This window comes from Fukomys damarensis, unplaced genomic scaffold (genome assembly GCF_012274545.1).
Source record: "Fukomys damarensis isolate Sample0158 unplaced genomic scaffold, DMR_v1.0_HiC HiC_scaffold_23, whole genome shotgun sequence".
NCBI lineage: Eukaryota > Metazoa > Chordata > Mammalia > Rodentia > Bathyergidae > Fukomys > Fukomys damarensis.
In genome coordinates this window covers 49736248-49741268 of record NW_022900935.1, presented here as the reverse complement: position 1 = coordinate 49741268, position 5021 = coordinate 49736248, and the positions used below count along the sequence as shown (strand labels likewise).

General features: G+C 42.2%; 1 pseudogene; it reads right to left on the bottom strand.

The window, feature by feature from the left end:
* Positions 1-1615: 1615 nt before the first annotated feature.
* Positions 1616-3338, bottom strand: LOC104857058 (annotated as a pseudogene).
* Between the last annotated feature and the right edge of the window lie 1683 nt (positions 3339-5021).

Below are 5021 nucleotides of genomic sequence, written 5' to 3'. Positions count from 1 at the left end.
TTGTACAAAAGCAAAATTTAGAACACTATGTGGTGATGAAATATCAGGGACTCGGTATGAGTTTTATAGATGGGAGGGGTGATGACAGTATTATAGGAAGTCTGTAGGTGGTAGGACACTGATGTGTACATGGAAAACTAGGTATAGGTAGTGGAGTACAGTTTCCTTCCTATCTGATGGTATGAGTTAATGACAATGTGAATGCTGTATGTTGAGTGGTTATATATTTATTTTTCTTGAGCAACAAATGCATGGAAAATTAACTGCTTCAGCCAGATCAGCAATAGGATCATTGTGTGTGAGGTCCCATTTTTCTTCTTGGTCACTGCAACCTATTGGATGTTCATGGAGAAGCTGTATTCTCTTTATTATGGCTGTACCTTTGCTTCTCCCTGTACATTGCTCTCTTTCACTGTTGAGGTTGGTTATGGTCTTTCAATGAAATAACCATAAATATGCATAAGTATACTTTTTAAAATGAGCTTTCCTAAACTATTGAGAGCTCTTTTCTGCCCCTTGAGGAAGAAACTCTTGGGGGAGAGGCCCATCTATCTGCACAAGCATTTGTCTTGTTCAGATCTCTGCATTTTATAAATGCTTCTTACTAGGAAAGCATTTTTTAAATTACTGCTTGTACCAGGTAATTTTTGCTGGGGATTGGAAAGCATTGGGCTTTTTAGTGGGTATGGTGGGTGGTGGGGTTTTGTTGATGCTTTATGTGAAAGTGTTCTGAAGCAATAACAATGAGTTGCTGTGACAACAACATGTGCTGCTGTCTCTGTAGCTGCATGGAAACTTTCCACATGGATTTTTCTCTAGGTTAAAACAAATATGTAAACTGGGATATGTAAATGTAATAATTTTTAACAGTTCATGAATTTAAGTTATAGTGATAAAAATAACAAAATTTGATTAAAGCAATATAAATCTAGAATTAGGGGTGTTTTACAGACCTTTAAAATACATTTTAGAAATCAGAGTTGATATACTTAGCTATCTTTTGAGTAATATAAGTTTTCTTAAAAGTCCCACACATTTGAACCATGGCAGCTAATTTTGTAATTTAAGCATTCATATGAACTACCTATGGATATATATTAAACTGATTGACAAAATCTCAGAGTGCCGCCTTGACTTTTCTGGAGTTGCCCTATAAGTATACTTCTGTAGGAAGGTTTTGATCATTAATAGTCAGCACTGAAATTCTCTTCCTTAAAAGAATTTATTTTGAATAGTCCCTTTGTTGTTACAATCACAACTTTAGAGAGTTTTATATTTTTAGTACATGTCATATTCTGTTACATGTTATTAATGGGCTCCTTCCTATTGATCCTGTGCTAGTCAGTTTTCTTTTACTGTGGCAAAATACCTGAGATAATTAACTTAAAGGAGGAAATATTTATTTTGGCTCAAAGTTTCAGTAATGTGTGTGTGTTTTCTTCCCAATTTTATTCTGAGTATATCAGTTTATGTGGCTAGGATCATAGGTGTTTTTCTTTTGTGACTTCCTTGTTCCATTTCACAAATGTTTTTGCGTAGCACTCATAGTTCTGCCTAAGTGTTACTCTTCATGGCTTCCTCGTGTCCTTGAATTAACTGACCTATTGTTTAAAGGATCCACTTGCTCTGGAACACGTTCTGCATTTCCTTCCTCTTTTGTGACTCTAGATAATGCAATGAATTCAACTCTTGCTCCACATTTTGTATCTCTTTTGGTTTTCAGTCCTCTCTTCCTTAAATTAGAATTTCTAAGTGAAAGGCAGTGAAGGGTGGCCTCTCTTCACAAGAACAAATCTTCTGCATAGAGACAAAAGGAATTCCCAGCTCCAGGCCTTGAGCGTGCTGGTCTCGCCCACATTTTCCACAACACTGAGGTCTCTTTTCTTTTCTTGTTTTGGTTTTAGGTCCTTGCTATTTTGACTTGTGGTTTTTGAGGGTTTACTACTTCTCTGAAGAAAGATAGTCAGATAGGCATTTAGAGGTCGCTGATGTCCTTGTTTCTGAGTTTCCTGCCTGGAGCTGTGATCATACTGCTGCTGGTGCATTAGGAATGCCTTCTCATGGTGTTTTTCACCCACTTAGTGTACTGACTTGGGTGTAGACACCTGGGTTGTTGGTTTTGCCACAAGGGAATGTTCCCCAGCACACGCCGCCTTGCACAGTACCTCTGCACATCATCGGTCCCTGAGTCACCGTTGCAGGTGTTGGTCTGAAGAGTCCTTGATGCCGGCACACAGCATGGATTGTCCCAGCAGGTCCTTGTACACCTTGCACTCAATGAGGGCAATGAAGTTCACATTTGTGCACATGAGCTGGGCTGGGAAGGTCACTTGAGGGCTGGTTGTAGTGCCCCAGCCAGAGGTGGAACACAAGGTTGCAGCGGGTTTGCAGTGGGTGGGCAGGTTGGCGCCCTTCACACTAGATGACATCCTGGCTGGGTTATCGAGCCGCAACAGCGTGATGTCATTCTCGTGGGTCTGTGTGGAGTACTTTGGGTGGCAGAATGCTTCTGTCACTGAGCTTGTGACTACCCACCTGCAGTGTACTGGCCCATCTTGCAGTGGGCGGCTATGAGCACCCAGCGCTTGTCAACCAGGACGCTGTCGCAGTGCAGCTGGCTGCCTTTGAGCAGGGCTACCTTCCAAGGGTGGGGGCCTTTTTCACACTCGTAGCCATCAATAATCCCATTCCTGTCACCCTCACAGTCTCCTTGGTGAGGCTGATGGTCGGTGTGGACCTCAGAGTCTACATGAACCCATTTGGCAGTCACCAGGGCTGAGCCCAGCAGCCAAACCAGCAGGGGCAGGAAATGGGATCCTGTCATGGTGCTTTACAGTCTCTCAGAGGCAACCAGACAAGGACCAGCCACTTCTACTCAAATTGAAGTCCATGCAGGGGGGTTTGGTTGTAAGAGGGATGAGACATCTGTTGTCTGCTCCTCATATCCATCCTGAAGTATCCATCGAGGGTCCACTATGGCCCAGGATCCATTCTGGATGCAGCCTGAGATTCCTGCAGTTGTAGATCTGAATCCCTTGTGGAGAATGGCCTTCTAACAACCCTAGGCAGCCATGTTTCCTCAGTTTTATTCATGGTTTCTTGGCCCCATTGCTTTGGACCTGTGGCAAGGCGAACATCACTATGGGGAGCACGTGATGGAGCAAAACTGTTGACTACATGATGGCCAAGAAGCAAAAAGAAAGTGAGGAAGGGCTGGGGTGCCAATATCCCCTTCAAGGGCATGCCCCCAGTGACCTGACTCCTTCCACTAAACCTACACCCCTCCCAGCAGCATCACAGGCTAGTACCCAAACCATCAGCACCTTCATAGTCTTTTGGGGATATTTACAATCCAGTCTGGTCCTCCCCTTTATTTTAGGTGCCACTGTTTTTCCAGTGAGTGGAAAAGACAGGAAACTGTTCACTGTCATATGGTGGAAGTCACTACTAAGCCCTGCAATCTCATTGCTTTTTTGTTTGTTTGTTTGTTTGTTTTTTTGAGACAGGGTCTCACTATGTAGTTGAGACTGACCTGGAACTCACTGTGTAGCCCAGGCTGGTCTCGAACTCACAGCGATCCTCCTGCCTTAGCCTCCCAAGTGCTGGGATTACAAGTGTGCACCACCACGCCCAGCTAAGTCCTGCAATCTCATCTTCATTGCCTGAGCACTCTTCATCACCAAAGTAAGCACTGGATCATAATACAAAGACCTGGCTTTCAGTTTGGATAAAACCAACTGATAGTTTTTACTTTGGGCAAGTCATTAACTTTTTTGAGACATTGTATTCATCCTTCTACAAAGTAAGAGTAGTAATTGTTTTCCTTATATACTTACAGGTAGTTCAGAACTAACAGGTAATATGTGTAAAATTATTTGTAAACTTTAAAGCACTCTTATCTACAAAGGTAAGGTATCATTTAAGACTATTCTCCAAGCAGTATATTGTTTTACTCTTTTCTTTCTACCAATGGAAACCAAGCAGATCCTTTCAGAATTCGTGTGTGTGTGTGTGTGTGTCTGTGTGTGTCTGTGTCTGTGTCTGTGTGTCTGTCTGTCAATCCCTGGCCCTGTTTTTTTCAGACAAGGTCTTGCTGTGTACAGGCTGGCCTCAAACTTGTGGCATTCCTCCTACCTCAGTCTCCTGAGTGCTGGGATTATAGGCATGTCTCTTTTCCTCTAAACTCCCTCCCTCTGTACTGGGGCATGAACCCAGAGACTTGGCACTGAGTTTCATCTCCGGTCCTTCTTTTAAATTTTGAGACAGAATCTAACTAAATTGTTAAGGCTTGGCTATAACTTGTGATCCTCCTGCCTCAGCCTCCCCGGAGTGCCCAGAATACAGGCGTGTGCCATCATGCCTGGCTCAGAATTCCCTAACTTTATCTGCAAAAACTGTCAGAGTATTGTTTGAGGAAGAGGGGAATCCTTCATGGTTATTTCCTTAGCAATAGAAAATCTGACCCCTTCAAGCACCAGATGTGAAACTCCTTTTGACAAAATTTAGACTAGAGAAAAACAGATTGATATTCTCATACCTTCCATACAGTAGAAACTGAGCCGTGTACAAGGATTAATTGGATCTGGTGAGGAGGGGTGAGGTACTGCATTCTTTCTGATTCTTTTTCTTCACTGTTCCTGCCTCCACTCGTTTGATACAAATGTACATACAAGGGAGAAAAATTACACGAAAAAGTAAAAAGTATTTTCTCAATTTCTCGTGTTTAGTGATCAGCAAAAAGATTTAATTAGACTGTTTAGTGTTGTTACCTTTGTACAAGCTAAATGCTATATTCTCATCTACCTAAAGTAAGAAGTAGTATTGCTTTCAGAAGAAAGCTAGTATTTTTTCCAGTGGGAGACACTTGTTTCTATGCTACTGTACCACTTTATTTCTTATTTTATTTCCTGAGAAGGTCTCCCTATGTTATCTAGGCTGGTCTCAAATTTGTGGCTCAGGGGATCCTCTCACCTCAGACTTCCCAATAACTAGGATTAGAGGCATTCACTATATATATATAT